This window comes from Saccopteryx leptura, chromosome 2, assembly GCF_036850995.1.
Source record: "Saccopteryx leptura isolate mSacLep1 chromosome 2, mSacLep1_pri_phased_curated, whole genome shotgun sequence".
Classification (NCBI taxonomy): Eukaryota; Metazoa; Chordata; class Mammalia; order Chiroptera; family Emballonuridae; genus Saccopteryx; species Saccopteryx leptura.
Window position 1 is genome coordinate 220,779,870 of NC_089504.1, and position 22,796 is coordinate 220,802,665.

Sequence of the window (22,796 nt, forward strand, 5' to 3'; positions counted from 1 at the left end):
TAAGAATGGGGGTGTTATGGGTCTTAATGTTGAACTCTTAAGGATTTCTGACTTGTCTTTGTCTCCCTGGCTCTGCACTGACAGCCCAGCCTTACCCTTTCCTTTCTATTTTATTCCTGTGACTGTGTTCCGACAGTCGTTAGGCTTCTTGTTTTCAACTTGCCCTTCACCCTCACTGCTCCACGATAACCCGTGTCACTGAAATTAAAGGACATGGGTTTGTTCGTTTGAGTTAAAATAAGAGTGGATCATTGAGATGAACATGTTTAACACCTTAAACAGACTAAGCCATGAGAGAAGCACAGCATATCTATCTGAAAACATGGTACAGTTTGAATTTTGGTTCAAAAAAACAGAAAATTTGGAAATGATAAAGACAAAAATTGTGTTGTCATGGCTCAGAAAAGAAGTATAGAACAAAAGTCAAGTTCAAAGGGAATGGCATTGATAGCAGAATAAAGATGACCACAAAGTTTTTTACATTCTTCCCATGGATAGGTGGGGTCTCTGTCCCCTGCCACCGAAGCTGAGGGGCCCGCGGCTGCTCTGGCTGATGGAGTGTGGGGGAATAGGGCTGTGCTAGATCCCAACCCAGAGCGGCAGCTCCCACTTCCTGTCTCCTAGGTCACTTGCACTTGGAGACTGAGATGCCATGTGAGACATCCACCTGCTCTGTAACAAAGTTCACATGGAGAAGCCACAAAACCCCCCTAGGGTTTTGGTAAGGGAGAGGGGCTGATCTGAGCCCAGTCTTCTAGCAGGTGAGCCAAGACCTCTTGGTTCCTCCAGACCAGACTAGCAGCCAGCTGAATCCATCAAGTGAGCCCAGTCACCCATCCCAGTGCTGCATGGAACAGAAGACTCACTGGGTCTGCAAACTGTGAACTTAATAAAATGGTTATTTTAAGCTGCAAAGTTTGAGTGCTTTGTTACCCAATAATACATAATCAGAGCAGCAGATAACATGACTTCCTTCCTCGTGACTAGTTCTCACCCTCTTTGTCTAGACCAGAGAGTTGTTGTTGTTTTTTTAAATCAGAGATAATAGGTAAAAACAGAAAATTGAACATCTTGTTCCAGACTAATTAGGTACCAGGTGCCTGACTTTGCATAAATACAAGGCTACATCAGGTAACCTTTTAAACCAGCGGTTCTTAACCTGTGGGTCGCGACCCTGGCAGGGGTCGCGACCCACAGGTTGAGAACCGCTGTTTTAAACCAATGCTTGCCAACCTTTGCCTTTGAAATGATTACTTTTCTGTAATTGTCCCACACCAAATTCCCCAGGAGGGACCCTCTCACATCCATCAAGACCTAATTCCAGGATGTCTCAGGAGGGTATTTCTCCAAGCCACCCAAGAAATATACACTCTACATGAAAACAACATGTTTGTTGTACAAACACAGAGCCAAGACAACTCTCCTATTACCTCTGTCCATGCAACCAGGTACCAACTCATAAGCCCTTTCTAAAGAGTACTATGGGATTGACAGTCCTTCCCACTAAGTATAAGCCACAAAGGAAAACAGGATATTTATATGCATCCTATACAGGTCAAATACCAGGAGCCTTATTTTTAATTCTTCAGATTACATTATTCTAGTTATTATGCTTTGATTAATTATGTATCCATGAAGAATCTATGCTATGGATCAGGTCACCTGCCTAAGGTGTGCACACAGGTGTGCAAACACCTGTCTACATGGAAGAACCGCAGCAGGTAGAGGGAGGATGTCTTGACCTGATCCTCTGGTCTTGGTGGGCAGATTCTTAGCTGCCCTCTTCATCAATAAACCGATATTTGGTCCTGCACAGCCTGGAGACATGACCAACGGAGGCCTGGGGCTCTCTATTCCTGGAGCCTGTTGGGGAACGGGTCAGGGTCCGGCCTCAGTTGATGTCCTATTATAAAAGCTGAAGAAATACAGAATAAGGGAAGAACAGGTGGGGGGGGGGGTGACACATGCTGAGAGTGCCTGGGGCTGGATCAGCCAGGTCAGGAAAAGGGGCAAGGAAGGTCGCTAAATACAGTGGACATGACTCAGAAGTAACACTTCACAAGCATAAGTCAGGCGTGGCCTCAGGCTCAGGCCTTCCTCAGCTGTGTGCAAAATCCTCTCTTTACTTCAAATTTGTCGAGAAAAAAGGACTTCCATGGGTTCTCACCCGAGGGTTGGAAAGCTTGTGACCTTGAGCTAGCCCCAGTCTGAGAGGTCTCACCCAAGGGCCTATGTAATCTGTGAAAACTCTGCTGTCTTCTTTTCTGTTTTAGGTCTGGCTCAGTACTTAGTATCACAATTAAATCAAAAACAGAAAAAAAAAACTCATCAGGGCAATGACACAGACAATTTACTCAAATAAATATACTTGATTTTGAGCTAAATCAATTTGCAAATCAAGGAAAACAAATAATAAGTAAAACATATATCTTAATTCAAAATAAAAAGAAAACAGTTGTCAATGCCTTGCCTGGCTTCACATGGCTCCATGCACACTCTTCCCCAGAAAGCACTCCTTCTGCAGGTGAGTGAAGTGCACACTCACTCGCCAACCTCCTCTTTTGGTCATTCAAGCAAAAGCAAAGCTGCAGGCACTTGTGTTTAAAACCTATAAACTTATGACACCCCTTCCAAGTACCATCACATCACCCAGTTTATTTCCTACATACTGATGATCACAATTTGCACCTATTTTATTTTTTAATTTATTGTTAACTTGTGCCGTGTCTCTCTCTTCAAGTGGAGCAGCGGTGTGGAGGGCAACCTTGGCATCTATCACATGGTCCAGTCTCTCCAGGGAGCAGACCCTACCTCACATGCAACATATGCATGACAATCATTTGTTGACTGACTGTATCAATGAGTTATCACCACCCACCAGACTTGGGTGTGAATCACCACGGTATACTCAGCAGGAGAGGGAAATCCTCACTCACTAGGGGAATTATGCATGCCATCATTTCATTAAAGTAAGCAAGAGAAAACAAGTCTGCCAATAACCATCAATATCCTCCAGATTCAGGAAAGCAGCAAACCAACCCAGTGACAGAGGGAAACCTGCTTCTGCCTTCAGAATTACAGCACCTGAGGAAAGTGGAGGTGAGGTAGAGAACACATTTCACGTCTCTGAGCTGGTATGATAATCAATCACTGAAAATCTATGAGAACTGTTATCGAAGAGATAGGTGATTCTTGCTCATCACAGGCCCTAAATTAATGGTTATCGCCATGGCTCTGCTTTCCATGTGTGTAAGAGCATACAGATGGGACCACATGCAGTCTTTTCTTATTCTTGACTTTCTTTGCTTAGACAATCACACTCACTTTAGATTTTTAACTCTACCTATATGTTGGCAATTCTCAGAAGTATATATCAAGGCCAAACCCTCTGCTGGGCTCCTGAGTTCCATGTTCAGTTGGTTCCTGGTCCTTTACATGAAAGTCCCTTGAGCATCCCAAATTCAGTGCATCTAGCATTGAGTTTTTATCCTGCTTTCCACCCACAGTCATGCTTTTTCTCCTCTATGTAAATGACTTCATCACTATCTACCCAAGATCTTGCGCCTTCATTTTCTTGCACAACCTTTTCCAAATCTCTAGTTGAACTTTGGGATCAAGTCTGGTCAGATGTTCTCATTAGGCCCCCTTCCCCCCAACCCTCTCCTCTCTTGTCCTCACTGCCATTGCTTTCACTCAAGTTACCACCATGCTTAAAACAACCACTGGAGCTATTGCATGATGGGCCTTGAGGAGGCTGGTTTTCCCTTTTCTTAGAAGGTATCCACTTGCCATTCAGTGACTTTTTCAAAACTAAAATCTAATCATTTCAGTCTACCACTTAAATATCTTAATGGTCCCAGTGCATCAAAGGCTTTGCCATGGTCTACAGGGCCTGCCAAGAACTGACCCAACATGCTCCAGCCTTGATTCTCTGTGCATCTCTCCTCAGACGGAGCTTCTTAAATATCAACCTTCCCTAACTATTTCTTGCCTCATAGCCTTTCTTTGCAGAATGGGCTTCCCTCCATTTTTAGAACTGGGCTTCACTGCTCTTGTAGATATTTTTGTCTTGATGCCAATGACATATTGTTCTTACTTGTATACCTTTGTGTCTTTTTATTATTTTTTTAACTTTTATAAAAATTTATTTAAGTCAAACAGATAATACATCTGGAAGCATGATCTGACCAGACTGATAAATGCTTGCTTCTTTTATGTCTTTTTCCAGTCTGTGTCCTGTTGATGGCAAAGGGCCACATTGCACACTGTGTACCTTGCAAACAGCACAGCAGCAGAAACAGAGCTGGAACAAGGATTACCTACTGCATTACGTAATTGAATAAAGAGCAAATTTGTTCCAAACATCTTTACAGTTCTTGACTTAGCCCATCTTTGAGACTGAACCATTATCCACTTCAGCTTGAAATGCAACTTGCCACCATCGATTTTTTGTATGATGTGAAAGTTTAATATTCACCAGGGCTGGTGGAAATTACATTATAAGTAATGCATTCATACCCTTTACCCATGAAAATAAAAGGCCATGATAAACATTAATGTAATTAATTTTCATCTTAAACCACCTCACATTTTCTAATTATAGTCTCAGTGAAAGCCAATACCATAGGTCTTTCAAAATTTCCTAACCATAAAGTAATTGTAGTTTCCTATTCCTTTATGCTTAGTTTTATAATTTGTAGCAAAGCTGAAAGCACCCAATGTTATTAGTGCTAACTTATCCATAAACTTATGTACATGTCATTTCTCAATTCCACCAGTCCCCAGACCCCTCTCTTTGAAATATAATAAGCAGTTTAACACAGGGAAGGATGACTCTGATGATTATTTAAATATCCCTTCATAAATATTTTAGTGTCTTTAAATCACTCTATCAAAATTTAACCAATGACTCAAATATGCCAAAAGTCATCCAACTAACTTTATTTCAGAAGGCTTTAAAACAATGATCATAAGTATAAAAACATAACTGTAATATCTTGTAAAGGAAAAACTGATGAAGTATGTAGGTCTTACCCATGGAATGGCACAATAGGCAGTACCAGTGAGGGGGATGGAGGCTTGGGCTTGTAAATAAGCAGGAGGATGAGCAGCCCTTAGAGACAAGAATATAGAATAGTAGGAATGGCTCACAGCAGGAGGTATCTGGTTAAGGTGTTTCCATTACAATGAATGGACTCCAACTTTGTGTGTGTGTGTGTGTGTGTGTCTTCCACTATTTAAATCCACTTCCGGGAGATGACGTCAGAGTAATGGCGGGGTAGGAAGCGATACCGATAAATCTTCCCCAAAACTCAACAAGATCTTCAACCAGAAACAGAAAAACCTATACTTGGAGCCTCCAGATGCTTTGCAATACACCCAAAGGTATGGTCGAGTGAAAAATTGGCTAAATATATAACCAAACCCCGAAGGAAATAGGGAGTAAGAAATGCTCTGCCTTCCTCACTAACCTAAAAAGGGCGGCTTTCTCTGGTAACTGTGAATATAGAAACTGAGGCGGGCAAAGGGGGTGAATAGATCCAGGCCGCGGCACAAACAGCCGAACCAGGCTGTGGCACGGAGATCCAAGCCGAGGAAAAACTGATCCTGTGGCAACCCGGGCAATACAAGCTAACACTCGCGCCAAACCCAAACAAAGAAAGACAAGCGGGGCGGACATTTTACCCGGTCTCCTGGTCGGCGTGCGTGCAGTTAGTGGGCTAGAGATTTCTTCCTAAGCCCCGGGAGTGGGTGCCCGTGTTGCCCCATGGAGAGGCAGGGTCAGAGGCCTTTCTGTGGGCCGAGGGCAGAGTCTCTGGGCAGCCCTAGCACCCTGGGAAAGCCACGCACGGGAGGGAGTGAGAACTAATTCCAACGGTGGAGATTTTACGTGCTGGAGGGGGTTTCACTCAGAGGGAAACGCGGCCGGCCTCATATCCTGGTTTGCGTGCACAGATAGTGAATGAGACATTCCTCTGAGTGCCTCGGCAGTGCGCGCCCATGTTATCGCACAGAGGGGCAGAGTCAGGGGCCTTTGTGTGGGCCAAAGCGGAATCTCGGGCCGCCTCAGCGCCTTGCAAAAGCGGCGCACGGGGACGGAGTGAGACTCAATTCCAACGCTGCAACTTTTCCCTGCCGTTGGGGGTTTCACTCAGAGTGTGAGACTGCTGGCCGGATATCCTGGTCTGCACACGCAGACAGTGAGTGAGAGTTTCCTCCAAGCGCCCCGGAAGTGGGCGCCCGCCTGTGTTACCGGACAGAGTGGCAGAGCCAGAGGTCTTTGAGTGGGCGGAAAGCCAGCCTGATTATGCTAGCAGCTCTGACTGACTGAGCCTTACCCAGAGCCCTGTGCTGAGTGGAAATAGAGTGGGGAGTTGCCAGCTCTTTGAGCCTCTTACTATCCAGGCAGAGGCAGCAGCAACCCCATAGCTGAATTATCAGGCTACTAATTGAGGAAGGAAAGACTAGGAGAAAGGCTCCAGGAACACGGACTCTCTCACTGTCAGAGCCTATAAATGCTAATGAGCCTCGACTGCCAACGAGACTAAAGCACAATACATGACATTGCCATAGAGACTTATCAACTGCAAACCTCTACCTGAGCGTGCCAAAGGGGCAGAACCCGGGGTACAGAGTCACTGACCAGGAAGAGGGAGAGAAAAGAAAAAGCAAGAAGATAACCTCTCAAAATCAAGAATAATCTGCAGACTTTATAACCTATCCCATTTTATTATATTTGTTCATTTGTTTCTCTTATCTTCATTCTTGATACTTTTTTTCCTCCTCCAATTTGGCCGATTAACTCTTTGCCGGTCTTACTCTCTCCTCTCCTTGAACTACACTACCCATAAGTGTTACATCTCCCATTATCTTTTCTCTTCTCTTCCTTTCTCTCTATGAGGGTTGCACTCCAAAACCCTTAACTCTCTCTCTCTCTCTCCTTTCTTTTTTCTTCTTTTAGTGGTTCCCTCTTTTTTTCTCTCTCTCTCTTTCTTTTCTCCCTCTATATTAGTTTCCTCCTTTCTCCTTTACATCTCCTCTCATTCAAACCTCAATAACAAACAAATTATCTTATCTGGAACTCAAACTTATGTTTGTGGCATTTTGGGGGGTTTTTACTTCACCTTTTTAACTCACTAGCAGTGCTCCCATCCCTGGCTCTCCATTTTATCTAGTTCTTGTTCCACTAAATACAATAGTAATTTTTTAATTTGTCCCCCCATTTTTCCATTTTCCTCTTATTCCTCTCATCATAACTCTTAGACAACCAACACTTAAAAGCAAATCATTTTATTCTTGACCCAAATTTTTTCCTTATTTGCTTTTTGTGGGTCCATATGCTCTTTTTTTTCTTTTTTTTTTTTCTTTTCTTTTTTCTTTTTTTTTCTTTGCCCCTTTATTACTTTTCCCCAATTCAGGCCCTCCATCACAGGCATTGTTTGTTATAATTCACAGTTCACCACAAGATTTTCTCAAGAAAGAGGGGAGAGGAGAGGAGAGGAAAAAAGGAGGGGGGGAATAATTTCCTTTTTTTTTTAATTTTTATTTTATTTTATTTTTCTTTATTTCATTATTAATTTTTTTTTAAAAACCAACTCTTTTTGATTTTTTATTTTTTTTATTATTTTTTTATTTTTTTTAACTTTTTATTCTTTATTAAATCTCATTAATACTATCAACAAACCCACCCTCAGATGCCATTAAGGAAGAGAAAATTGAATCTCATGGATACAAAAGAAAGAGAGGTAACACAGCTAGATGAGGAAAAACTATGGAGAAAAAATTTAATATATTGGAAACCTTGGAGCTAAATGATAGAGAATTCAAGATAGAAATCCTAAAAATCCTCCGAGATATACAAGAAAACACAGAAAGGCAATTTAGGGAGCTCAGAGAACAACTCAATGAACACAAAGAATATATGTCCAAGGAAATTGAAACTATAAAAACAAATCAAACAGAGATGAAAAACTCAATTCACGAGCTGAAAAACGAAGTAACAAGCTTAGCTAATAGAACAGGCCAGATAGAAGAGAGGATTAGTGAAATAGAAGACAAGCAACTTGAGGCACAACAGAGAGAAGAAAGAGACTCAAAAATTTAAAAAAATGAGATAGCACTACAAGAATTATCTGACTCCATCAAAAAGAATAACGTAAGAATAATAGGTATATCAGAGGGAGAAGAGAGAGAAAATGGAATGGAGAACATACTCAAACAAATAATAGATGAGAACTTCCCAAGCCTGTGGAAAGAACTAAAGCCTCAAGTTCAAGATGCAAACAGAACTCCGAGTTTTCTTAACCCCAACAAACCTACTCCAAGGCATATCATAATGAAATTGACACAAACCAACAGCAAAGAAAAAATTCTCAAGGCAGCCAGGGAAAAGAAGAATACAACATATAAAGGAAGGCCCATTAGATTATCATCAGATTTCTCAGCAGAAACTCTACAAGCTAGAAGAGAGTGGACCCCAATATTTAAGGTCCTGAAAGAGAGGAACTTTCAGCCACGAATACTATACCCATCAAAGCTATCCTTCAAATATGAAGGAGAAATAAAAATATTCACATATACAGAAAAGATGAGGGAATTTATCATCAGAAAACCCCCACTCCAGGAATTACTAAAGGGGGTTCTCCAATCAGATACCAAGAACAAAAAAAAAAACCAGAGCCACAAGTAAAAGCTCCAAGAAGAACACAATAAAACCAAATTTAAACTGTGACAACAACAAAAAGAAAGAGGGGGAGAAGATGGAGATTAATAGTAGCAAAGGACGATGGAGTGCAAAAGTACTCACAAAATAGTTCGCTACAATGAACAGGGTAGGGACCCTTTTCATTACTCAAAGGTAACCACCATTGGAAAAACCACCACAGAAGCACATGAGATAAAAAAGATAGCAACAGAGGAAAGATATATGGAATACAACCAAATAAAAACAAAAGATAGAAAAATGAAAGAGAAGGATCAAACAAGATACAAAACTAACAGAAAGCAAGATATAAAATGGCAATAGGGAACTCACAAGTATCAATAATTACACTAAATGTAAATGGATTAAACTCACCAATAAAAAGACACAGAGTAGCAGAATGGATTAAAAAAGAAAATCCAACTGTATGCTGCCTACAGGAAACTCATCTAAGTAACAAGGATAAAAACAAATTCAAAGTGAAAGGCTGGAAAACAATACTCCAAGCAAATAACATCCAAAAAAAGCAGGTGTAGCAATACTCATATCGGATAATGCTGACTACAAGACAGGAAAAGTACTCAGAGACAAAAATGGCCATTTCATAATGGCTAAGGGGACACTGAATCAAGAAGACATAACAATTCTTAATATATATGCACCAAACCAAGGAGCACCAAAATATATAATACAGCTACTTAATGATCTTAAAACAAAAACTGACAAAAACACAATCATACTTGGAGACCTCAATACACCGCTGACAGCTCTAGATCGGTCATCCAAACAGAGAATCAACAAAGACATAGTGGCCTTAAACAAAACACTAGAGCACCTGGATATGATAGACATCTACAGGACATTTCATCCCAAAGTGACTGAGTATACATTTTTCTCCAGTGTACATGGATCATTCTCAAGAATTGACCATATGTTGGGCCACAAAAACAACATCAGCAAATTCAGAAAAATTGAAGTTGTACCAAGCATGTTTTCTGATCATAAAGCCTTGAAACTAGAATTCAACTGCAAAAAAGAGGAAAAAAATCCCACAAAAATGTGGAAACTAAACAACATACTTTTAAAAAATGAATGGGTCAAAGAAGAAATAAGTGCAGAGATCAAAAGATATATACAGACTAATGAAAATGACAATACGACATATCAGAATCTTTGGGATGCAGCAAATGCAGTGATAAGAGGGAAGTTCATATCACTTCAGGCATATATGAACAAACAAGAGAGAGCCCAAGTGAACCACTTAACTTCCCACCTTAAGGAACTAGAAAAAGAAGAACAAAGACAACCCAAAACCAGCCGAAGAAAGGAGATAATAAAAATCAGAGCAGAAATAAATGAATTAGAGAACAGAAAAACTATAGAAAAAATTAATAGAACAAGGAGCTGGTTCTTTGAAAAGATCAACAAAATTGACAAACCCTTGGCAAGACTTACCAAGGAAAAAAGAGAAAGAACTCATATAAACAAAATCCAAACTGAAAGAGGAGAAATCACCACGGACACCGTAGATATACAAAGAATTATTGTAGAATACTATGAAAAACTTTATGCCACTAAATTCAACAACCTAGAAGAAATGGATAAATTCCTAGAACAATACAACCTTCCTAGACTGAATCAAGAAGAAGCAGAAAGCCTAAACAGACCTATCAGTAGAGAAGAAATAGAAAAAACCATTAAAAACCTCCCCAAAAATAAAAGTCCAGGCCCTGACGGCTATACCAGCGAATTTTATCAAACATTTAAAGAAGACTTGATTCCTATTCTACTCAAAGTCTTCCAAAAAATTGAAGAAGAAGCAATACTTCAAACACATTTTATGAGGCCAACATAACCCTCATACCAAAACCAGGCAAGGATGGCACAAAAAAAGAAAACTACAGACCAATATCTCTAATGAATACAGATGCTAAAATACTAAACAAAAGACTAGCAAATCGAATACAACAACATATTAAAAAAATAATACATCATGATCAAGTGGGATTCATCCCAGAATCTCAAGGATGGTTCAACATACGCAAAACGGTTAACGTAATACACCATATCAACAAAACAAAGAACAAAAACCACATGATCTTATCAATAGACGCAGAAAAGGCTTTCGATAAAATACAACACAATTTTATGTTTAAGACTCTCAACAAAATGGGTATAGAAGGAAAATATCTCAACATGATAAAGGCCATATATGATAAACCATCAGCTAACATCATATTAAATGGCACTAAACTGAAGGCTTTCCCCCTTAAATCAGGAACAAGACAGGGTTGTCCACTCTCTCCACTCTTATTTAATGTGGTACTAGAGGTTCTAGCCAGAGCAATCAGACAAGACAAAGAAATAAAAGGCATCCATATCGAAAAAGAAGAAGTAAAGGTATCACTTTTTGCAGATGATATGATCCTATACATCGAAAACCCCAAAGAATCCACAAAAAGACTACTAGAAACAATAAGCCAATACAGTAAGGTCGCAGGATACAAAATTAACATACAGAAGTCAATAGCCTTTCTATATGCCAACAATGAAACAACTGAGAAGGAACTCAAAAGAATAATCCCCTTCACGATTGCAACAAAAAAAAATAAAGTACTTAGGAATAAACATAACAAAGAATGTAAAGGAATTATATAATGAAAACTATAAACTATTGTTAAGGGAAATCGAAAAAGATATAATGAGATGGAAGAATATACCTTGTTCTTGGCTAGGAAGAATAAATATAATCAAGATGGCTATATTACCCAAAGCAATATACAAATTTAATGCAATTCCCATCAAACTTCCAATGACGTTTTTTAAAGAAATAGAGCAAAAAATCATCAGATTTATATGGAACTATAAAAAACCCCGAATAGCCAAAGCAATCCTAAAGAAAAAGAATGAAGCTGGGGGCATTACAATACCTGACTTCAAACTATATTATAGGGCCATGACAATCAAAACAGCATGGTATTGGCAGAAAATTAGACATTCAGACCAATGGAACAGAATAGAAAGTCCAGAAATAAAACCACATATATATAGTCAAATAATTTTTGATAAAGGGGCCAAGAACACACAATGGAGAAAAGAAAGCCTCTTCAATAAATGGTGCTGGGAAAACTGGAAAGCCACATGCAAAAGAATGAAACTGGACTACAGTCTCTCCCCCTGTACAAAAATTAACTCAAAATGGATCAAAGATCTAAACATAAGACCTGAAACAATTAAGTACATAGAAGAAGACATAGGTACTCAACTCATGGACCTGGGTTTTAAAGAGCATTTTATGAATTTGACTCCACAGGCAAGAGAAGTGAAGGCAAAAATTAATGAATGGGACTGCATCAGACTAAGAAGTTTTTGCTCAGCAAGAGAAACTGATAACAAAATAAACAGAAAGCCAACTAAATGGGAAACGATATTTTCAAACAACAGCTCAGATAAGGGCCTAATATCCAAAATATACAAAGAACTCATAAAACTCAACAACAAACAAACAAACAATCCAATAAAAAAATGGGAAGAGGATATGAATAGACACTTCTCCCAGGAAGAAATACAAATGGCCAACAGATATATGAAAAGATGCTCATCTTCTTTAGCTATTAGAGAAATGCAAATCAAAACGGCAATGAGATACCACCTCACACCTGTTCGATTAGCTGTTATTAGCAAGGCAGGTAATAGCAAATGTTGGAGAGGCTGTGGAGAAAAAGAACCCTCATACACTGTTGGTGGGAATGTAAAGTAGTACAACCATTATGGAAGAAAGTATGGTGGTTCCTCAAAAAACTAAAAATAGAACTACCTTATGACCCAGCAATCCCTCTACTGGGTATATATCCCAAAAACTCAGAAACATTGATACGTAAAGACACATGCAGCCCCATGTTTATTGCAGCATTGTTCACAGTGGCCAGGACATGGAAACAACCAAAAAGCCCATCGATAGATGACTGGATAAAGAAGATGTGGCACATATACACTATGGAATACTACTCAGCCATAAGAAATGATGACATCGGAACATTTACAGCAAAATGGTGGGATCTTGATAACATGATACGAAGCGAAATAAGTAAATCAGAAAAAAACAGGAACTGTCCCATACGTAGGTGGGACATAATAGTGAAACTAAGAGACATTGATAAGAGTGTGGTGGTTATGGGGGGAGGGGGGAATGGGTGAGGGAAAGGGGGTGGGGAGGGGCACAAAGAAAACAAGATAGAAGGTGACAGAGGACAATCTGACTTTGGGTGGTGGGTATGCAACATAATTGAACGGCAAGATAACTTGGACTTGTTATCTTTGAATATATGTATCCTGATTTATTGATCTCACCCCATTAAAAATATATAATTATTAAAAAATAAATAAATAAATAAATAAAATCCACTTCCAAAAAATAATTAGTCTAATCAGCTTGGGTTAAGTTATATACCTGACATTTTTCTAGAGGAAAGCAAGACACTATTGCAGTCTATCTTAGCTTAGAGGCAGCCATAACCAAATACCATAGACTGGGTGACTTAACAGAAACTTCTCTTCTTACTATTCTGGAAGCTAGAAATCTGAGATCAGGATGCCATCCTTTTCCGGTTGTGGTGAGAACTCACTTCCCAGTTCACACGTGGCCGCCTTACATGGCGTAGCTCATATGGCAGAAAGACAGAACTCTCTTATATCTTTTCATATAAGGGCACTAATCTTGTCATGAAAGCCCCACCCTTATGATCTCATCTAACTCTAATTTTCTCCCACAGCCGCATCTCCCAATAGCATCACATCGGGTTTAGGGCTTCAACGTATAAGCTTTTTGGGGGAGGTGACACAGACATTCAGTGCATATCACAGTTCCTCTAGATTATAACCCATGAGCAAGAATTAATTGAGTGATTTCCCACTGAAAACATGGGTCTGCCTGGATGACCAGGGAACAGTCAATTAAACTAGTAAGTGAATTGACTAAGTGTCTGAAGTCATGATATAATTGTGGAAGATGGTAAAAACTTAACAATTAAGTTGAATTAAATATAGAGATTAATTAAATAACAATAATTTTAAAGAAAACAAAACATACTGTTATACACATCTGTGAAAAAGTGTTGAAATGAACATGATTATTTTCCTATTTTCCTTTAACAGAAAGTCTTTGTTTCTGTTCCGTGTCATTAATAGTTTTTCCAACAGAGAAGAAAGAATCCTAAAATATTACTGCTGGTGGTAGCCTACAGATTCTGATCTACCTCTTTCATAAGAGAAAGTGATTCAAACTCCTCTTGGCTGGAAGATATAGGTATAACTTTATAAAACAGCCTCCTGTGTTCAGGTGGCCTGAGCTCCAAGTGGGAAGAAGCAGGAGTCAGCAGAATTAAAAGGTGCTTTTTCAGGATAAAGCAGACAGTTCAACCCCAGGCCAGGGTAAGGGTCTAGGCAGTGAGAGGGAAGTCACCGGGTGGAGAGGGCCAGTGACTGACTGAGATACAGAGGTTGAAAACAGGCATTTCCTGAGGTTCCCAAGCATCACCATGGGGAGTGTTTCGAATTGAATTCTGTCCTTGCCCTCAATTTATTTAAGTCCTAACTCTCAGTACCTCCAAATGTGGTCTTATTCAGAAAACAAGGTCTTTGAGGTCATACTAGAGTAGGGTAGGCCTCAATCCAACGTGACCGATGTCCTTATGAAAAGGGGAAATACGAACATGAACACGCTCAGAGAGAACGCCTCAGGAAGCTGGAGTTGTGCTGCCACAAGCCATGGAACCCCCAGAAGCTGAGAGGGAGGCAGGAAACAGTCTCCTCCCCATTCCCTTGAAAAAAGCAGCCCTGTCAGTACCCTGATCTCTGACTTTCGGCCTCCAGACTGTGAGACAATAGACCTCTGTTGTTCAAGCCACTCTCTTTATGAGGCTTTGTTTCAGCAGCCCAGGAAACTGATAGGGGTGATTAGGGTCCAATGTGCTCCAACAAACCCAGTGTGGTCTGAACAGTACCTACTCTGGAACAACACTCAAGAACATTCCTCATCTGACACCCAAAGCCTCCTTACCGCAACCAAATATTTTAATATCTGCAAACTCTTCCTTTTCCAGACTGCGAGTTTTGTTCACTTTATACCCAATATTTCAGAGCATGGAGATGTGTGTTGATTTAGCTCACAGGTTTCTGAAAAGAACATTTTATAGTCAGAAATCAATTTTGTTCTGTTTTCATCTTTGAAATCTGCTTTCAAAATCACACATTGTAGCTACTCTTCATCCTACAAGTTTCTCCAGTAGCCTTCATGCCAAAACCAATAAAAATTTTGACCTGAGCTGACCCAACCAGCTCTACAATATAGGAGTCTGTTTCTTCCTGGTCCCGGCATGTGATAGAGTAATAGAGTGTGTCAGAATGATATTTGAGACCAATTAATCACTGGGCGAGAGGTTGGAGGCATCTAGAGAGAATTTTGCAGCTTAAAGCAAATTTTTCCTTTGGAAAAATACCTTTTAGCCTGACAAAGTTTTTTTTTTTTTTTTTTTTTTTTAATATTTCTGCCTTCTAAAGAACAAAAATCTCTATTTCAAATAATGACACTAAAGTAAGGCTCAAATGTATATATACATTTTCAACTCATAATATGAAGCCAATAATAACCATATTCTTTGGCTCTCTTTTTCCCATTTAGCAGTGAAACATATACATGTAGGTGACAACACGTCATTAAACGGTAATCCTAAGGGTAAGCGCATAAATTGTTATTTGGTAAGTGAAATTACAGCCTAACAATGTTTCATAAAGGGGCCCAAGACCCAGACTGAGACAGATGGGGACACAGTCTCCTTATTCCTTGTGCTGTTGGATCAGCACTGCATGCTCACTTTCCTTTTGTTGGAGTTCATACTATCTTTTGGTATCAAACTAGCTTCGTTTGTCCCAGGTGTATGCATAATCCTTTTGATGACAAGTCAGAGGGCAAGTCGTCTCTGCAGTGACAATGTGGTTATATCCATCCACGCATCAGTCTGGGGGTTTCATGTTTGTTCTAACATTTTTATATCGGTGGAATGATGAAGAATAGAAAAGACTGATGATTGGTTAAAATCTTCAGGACTGAAATGGTGTGTGTGTATGTTTTTAAAGTGGAGGAACAAAAATACACACGATTGATGTAGAGTTGACTGTTAATGCCAGGTCAGTGGCGCTTAGAGTTCTCTAACATTTCAGTAAGGCAAAAGGATATAAAATAGCCATGAAATCCAGCAACATAAGGAATAGTACACCATCCTCTAATCATTTCCCAAGGCTGACACTTGGACTCAGAAGTTTCCCCTTCAAAAAAATAAATGCCTTTTCAATATCCCTACTTTCATGTCAAATAGCGTCACACACCCCAAGTTTCCTGGCTCTGAAGCCCAAAGTCATTCATTGCTTTCCCATGCTGCTAAGCAGTGAGCTGTGTGCCACTGGAGCTCGCCACCCGGTGGGGAGGTCAGAAAGTAGTCCCACAGAAAAGTGCAGCTGTAAAGCCAGGGTTTCAGGACATTGGTCCCAGATAGATTCAGTCCCTGAGCATTTCTAACACTCCCCAGGGAAGGCTGATACAGCTAGTCCACAGAGCAAGGCGTTAAAGAGCAAGATATTTGAGAAGGAAGTTAAACAATTTCAAAAACACGCTGAACTCTTAAAAATGCTGTTGGATTTTCCCTGAAGCAGCAGAGATGGGAGGATGTAGTTACAAATGGGAGGCAACTCTTACTATTACAGAGAAATGCAGCAGCTAGAAATGCCTGGAACATCTGGAAGAAGAATCAGAGCACCCTGAGGAGCTCAGGGAGGAAGGGCCTCTCCTCTCCAGATCCTCTCGGGAGGTGGCTCTCACCCTGCTGCACACTCGGTCCCCAGGAGGGCTTTAAAGAATACCAGTGCCTGATACCACCTGTATAAGTCAGGGTTCTCCAGAGGAACAGAATCAACTGGTGTATGAAAGAGACTTACTTTAAAAATACTGGCTCATGCAAGTTCAAAATCTGTAGGGTGGGCGGTGGGCTGGAAACCCAAGAAAGAGTTACAGTTCAAACCCAAAAGTGATCTGCTGGCAGAGTTCCTTTTTGCTGGGGGAGGTCAATTGTTTTCTATTAAAACCTTCAACTGATTGGGTGAGGCCCACCCAATGTGGAAGATAGTCTGTTTACTCAGATTCTACTGATTTAAATGTTACTTTAAAAAGCACCTTTGCAGAAACATCCAGACTGGTGTTTGATCAAATATTTGGGTACTATGACCCAGTCAAGTTGTCACACATAAAATTAGCCACCCCAGAGACTGTGATGTAATTATTTGGGGTGTATTCTGGGCCTCAGGTTTTTAAAGGTCCCCTGGGTTTCTAAGGCACAGGCAAATGTAAAAACTGTGTTCTAGGAGCACAGATTTTCCGAAGCATCAACAGCAGCATTGGTTCGGAGATGTTCTATTGTTCACTGCAAACCAATGTGAGGACCTGAGACATTGTCCCAAGAAGCCAGGTTTCCCAGACCTTTACAATCCCACAACAGGCCATGGAAGAAAGTCACGGGACTGGAGATGCATGTCCCCGAGATTGTGTAACATCTGCCACTGGAGAGAGCCAACCCTCAGAGCAACCTGAGGGACTCCAAACTTCAGGCTCTTAGAGGATAAAAACTCAGATGGGAAGGCTGCTGCCACCACACATTTCTGCACTCAGCAAGAGGACAGCATCAGCTCAAATGTGTCTCCAAAATGTCTCCTCTGACAAAAGCCTTAGGTCATATAGGCTAAACAGTGCCACTGTGGGCCTTCCAAAGGGACATTTCTTGCAACGGAGTTGACTTCCTGGGCACATGCCCTGGCACCACAGTGCCCTGCAAAGATGAAACTGAAGACGATTTTTCTTCTCTGTCCACCAACCTGCCCTCAGAGTCCCTGGGACTTCTACTACATCAGCGACACAGCAAAAGATCTTACGAAGTGGTGATGTCCTAAGAACCTTATTTGATTTGGGCTAGCTTCATAGGCCCTCAGGTTAGCTAGTGATGCAAGGTCAATGCTTTGATGATCTGGTGGGCCCCATGACCTCTTTGTACTCTTTAAAGTGGGGAATGAGAAACTGATTCACTAACCTTTGAAGCCCTAAAGGCATTAAGCCCCTCATGGTGGATCATACACAATTGTTAAAAAAATAAATAAAAATAATAAAATAATGACAGATTCTAATGAACAAAGAAATAAATGGAAGAAGAACTTGATTTAATTGAACATTAGTTTAAAATGAAAAATTATAGTTCTTGGTCTTGACTTCAAAAAAGCAAAAGCATTATTTAATTTTGGACTTTAATTGCTTCAGACACAAAATTAGTTTAGCTTTAACCAAAAAGAATACTTAATCTATGTGACCTTTAATTTCTCCCTGAAAATTTATACTGGCCTTGTTTGCACTATGCTAAGGCCAGTGTCGCAGTGGAGACCACGGTAAGGAAGAACAGAGCCCATATGGGCCAGGGAGGTCCACGGAAATGAACCTTCCTCATAGTAATCTGCTGGGATCTGAGGATTACTTCTTGTTTCAGAGTAACCTAGTTTATCGCACTGAGAGAGAATTTAATAAAGAAGGCTTTTATATCCAGCTTTGAACCACCTCCAGGTTGTTGACATTTTATTCTCAGATCATCTTAATATTGACATTTAATCACATTGCAGAATCTCAGATAAGCTACATTGAGTATGACAGCTGGAAAAAAATGCAAAGTACAGAAAAGAATAAATTTCCACCTTGACTCTAGTGTGGCTCAAAGTTAACTTAAATATTTTACTTTTTCAATTCAATTGGCAGCTTCTGTGAGCAAAATATATACTTCCCTGTGGTGATTCTAGGAAGAAACCCCAAGGAAAGGGGCACTACTGAAAGCGGGAGCAGGGCCGGCCTGATGGGCTGCCCTCTAGAGCAGGACGGCACATCCCTGTCAACCAGGAGCCGAATGCTTCAGTCCAATGGCTGAGCACTAAGAGAGCAGAAGGCATGGAGGTACTCTTCTTAATTCCCATTCCTCTTGTCTACATGTGGAGGGAATGCTAGTCCTGGCCTCTTGTTCCAGTCTCACTGACTGCTCACCAGGGAGGAGTGGGTGACAGCTGTGGAGGGGGGGGTGATGGCCGAAGGGTTGGGTGACGGCCGAGAGGGGTGGATGATGGCCAGTAGGAGTGGGTGAGGGCAGTTGGCTTCTGTTCCATCTTCTTTCTTCCCTTTGCAGGACCAAGGAGCGCAGCAACCTCGGGGGAGATTTCTGGTTTGGCAATCCCAACTTTACTTTGGCAAACTTCTCCAGAAGGCAGACGGTGAGGGGACAAGCATAGAGACAACACACCCACCAGTCGGACACAGGAGCCACATCCTACCATCTCTCCTTGAAGCTGACCTTTCATTCTCAATCTGTCTGCTTCTTGTGTCCCCTTTTCAGTTGGTTCACAACTCTGGTGGGCAAGAGGAGGTGTTACTTATGATGCCTGGCAATCCTATTAAAGCATCCCCTCCTGAGAGCCTGTGCGAGCCCATATGGAAAAGCAGCAGCCATGGTGTGGCAGCGACAGCAGCAGAAGGATTTGTCTGGTGCCCAGTCCTGCTCTCATGCTGGTGTCTGTGGCTCCTGCTGGTCCCACCTGCTCACTAAGGTCCAGAGGACCCCAAGGGGCAGACACTCTCTGGCAGATGAAAGAGAGGCAAGAAACCTTCTCCCACAGGGAATCAGGGAGACATCTGGAAGAAAGTGACACCCAGAAGCACTATGTGTTGTGTGTGTTGTGTATTCATTACACCCAGAGGGAACCTCTTCTCCAGTAAATGTCTTCATCTAGTAATTGTCCATAACACTCTGTGGGGTATTTACAGAGTTCTTGGTAAGTTTGTTTTAATTTTGTAATGTATGGGAGGTAGGAATAATGAATTTTCTATGGTCTATTCCTAAGTTTTCCTTCTCACTGCGAATGCCTGGTTCAAGCCTTTACTCTCATGCCTCTGGAGTAACTGTTCCAGCAATGATGCTGAGCACTCAGTACTCACCCCTCAGGTTAATTCTTCATCCAGGGCCACTCTGATGGGAGAGTCAGGCTCTGCAGCCCAGGAAGAGATGGTGCCTGGCTGCAGCCCATCCTTCAGGCATCCTCTGAGGGTCCCTTGCTAGGCAGTCCCAGCCCCATAACCTGGGGAGGACAAGTCCCACAGAAGGGAATCCAAGAGAAGGTACACAGGGCCTCCCCCTTCCAAGGTCAAAGATAAAACAAAGGGAGAGAAATGAGCTGAACTGACCTTTGCAGGAACTAGAGGAGACCAACGTCCAGGCATGACCCTCCGGTCAGAGAGCCAGTCTTGTACAATGTAAGTTAATGGAACAGGAGAAAGCTATCTTTCCTGAGTAGAGAGAATGGCAGGGAGGATGAATGTGGTTTAACACTTAACCAGGTCTCATTGGCAGTGAGACCTCAAAGGGGTTCTGATTTGGGGACCCCCCAAGCCCCTGGGCTTTCCTATAGGCTGTATAACACAAACTTGAAATGTTTTCCTAAGCAAAAAGACAGGAATGCTGGGTGGGACCCATCCTTTTAGGGGAGATGCTTTTCTTTATACATTGCTGAAGATGATCACAGCTGAGGGGAAAAGGCGGGGGACACACAGACCCAGGACAGGGAGCTCCCTGGACACCAGGGACATCATTATCGCATTACTGAGAGCCAGCCACTCTGAACAACTCAGTTGCTGGCAGGCCATCACCGGGAGCTCCACTGGGTGTCAATCAGGGCACCAGCATATGGCTTCTTCAGCAGCTTAGTGGGTGTCAGCATGGGCTCTGGTGACCTCACCTCTAAAATTATGCAGCAGAATTTCAACTGTTAAGGTTGCAGACAAGTCACTAAGATTAATACAGATTTGAGAGGAAGTGACATTGACCTCCATCTCTTGGTAGGAGAAGTAGTAATAAAGAATTTGTGGTCATGTTTTAGAACCACCACAAATTGTTCCCATCAAGAGAACAATACCTCTCCATCCCTTGGGCCGGGGCTTGCCCATGTGACTTACTCTGGCCAGTGGGATGTTACAGGGTGGTGGAAGCAGAGGCTTGAAAAGTGTTTGTGCATTGAGGCATGCCCTCTCTACAACCACCACCATGTCAATAAACCCCTGTTAGCCTGCTGGATGATCAATAACACATACATAACTTGTTATATCCAGCAGCGGTGCTGTTTGTAGCCCTCTGAGTGAAGCCACCAAGCCAGCCTTCAGTCAGATGGCTGCCGCACCATCAGCTGAGTATGAACATATGTGTGAGCCCAGCTGACACCATATGGAGCAGAGACAAGCTGTCCTAGCTGAACTAAACCAAATTGCCCACCTATAGAACTATGAGTAAAGAAACGGTTGCTATTTCAAACCACTTGTTTTGGTGTGGTTTGTTACGCAGCAAAAGCTGACTGATATAATAGCAGCTTTCTGCATGGACCCTCTTGTCCAGGCTTTTCTCACTTTCCTGGGCTCCGAGCTGTTGCACAGGGATGCTAAAGAACAATTCCTATTGTCATTTTTATGTACTCTTCTAAATTTTTAAAAAAGATTTAAAGCCTTTTGGTTTTCAGGTGGTCTGTGTTAGTTTTCCTTTTAATGACTAACAGTTTTCAGAGGAGAAGGCAACAGGGAAAGCACCCTAGTCTATGGGAAATGTGTGTACATGAAACTTTCACATTCTGTGACCAGCTTAGAGTTACAGAAATGGACTTGAAGAGAACTCAGATATTATCTCCAGCTTCCTGCATTAATAAAGGAAAAAAGTGGTCCTTGTGACTTCTTGGAACTTTACTTTTTAGCATTTTAAGGCTTATATTACAAAGTTTAATTTAGACAATGTGAAGAAAAAAGATCAGTGCCCATAATATTGCTACTGGTCCCTCCCAGAGATATGCAATATTATTTATGGTCCTAATGTAGGAGAATAAATTATAGGACACTGATGACTGAGCCAACCCCATCTTCCTCTCTCTCAATGCCATCACCTTGTTTCAATCCCATGACAGGTAGAGCAAGAAACTCCAGAACTAAAAGCAACAACTGAGCCCCATCAATCAGAAGTTTTACCTAAATGATATTTGAGATGTGCCAATATAGCTTCTGTGACTAGACACAGGAGCTGATATCCTTCCTGCAGAGAATACTAATGCTAAGTATTCTGGTCCCAAGTGGATCTCAGTGTCATCACCACCATCTGCCAACTTGTGCCCCAGAGTTCTCTGTGAAAACCCGCTTGTCAACTGTCAGGGCAGCACTGAGTCTGCACAGAGCCATTTAGAATCCCTGATCTTCCTCATTTGTATTCACCGTGGTCTTGTGGATTCACAAGTGATGGCAGGATGATGTTTCTGCCAGTGCTTAATGCCTCTTAGAAATATGAGCCTTCTTAACAAGTGATGGCTTGATTGCAAAGCAAACACGCTGAGGTAATTTTTTCTAAAGAGAGGACACTGTTAAATCAGACCTTTCCAGACCCCTCCCTGCTAATCTGTCCCTGTTCACCATGTCACTATGCCAGTACCCTGTGGACAAGCCACAAAACACATCAACTGTTTCACCCTCTTCCTGACACAATGGCCATAATTTAGGTGGAAAATTGTAGTTATTTCTTTAACACACGATAAAAAATTATCAGTAGAATATTCTAGCAAGAGATTCTGGTGAGCAAGAAAAGAACTGGGCCACTCTTCTCTGCCCTTCTCTCTGTGGGATAAACAGTGTGATCCTGGGAGTTGGTTGGAACCCCACAGGAACTCCTGGAAATGACAGCCACCCCCATCTGTGGCTCAGGACCCAGGCTGAGATGCCCGGAGAGGAGGAGAGTGGCTCAGCTCTCCAGGGTAGCATCCTGGCTCCCCACTCACAACGTCTCCACCTCCACAGACAAGCCCCTGACTTTCTGGGCCTCAGTGGCCTCATCTTTAAAGGGGACATGAGACTTAAATGGGCTTCTCCCCCATAAAACTCAACACACGTTTGGCATATTGTGAATTCTCAAGAGATATTAAATTTTGTTATCATTACTAATAATGT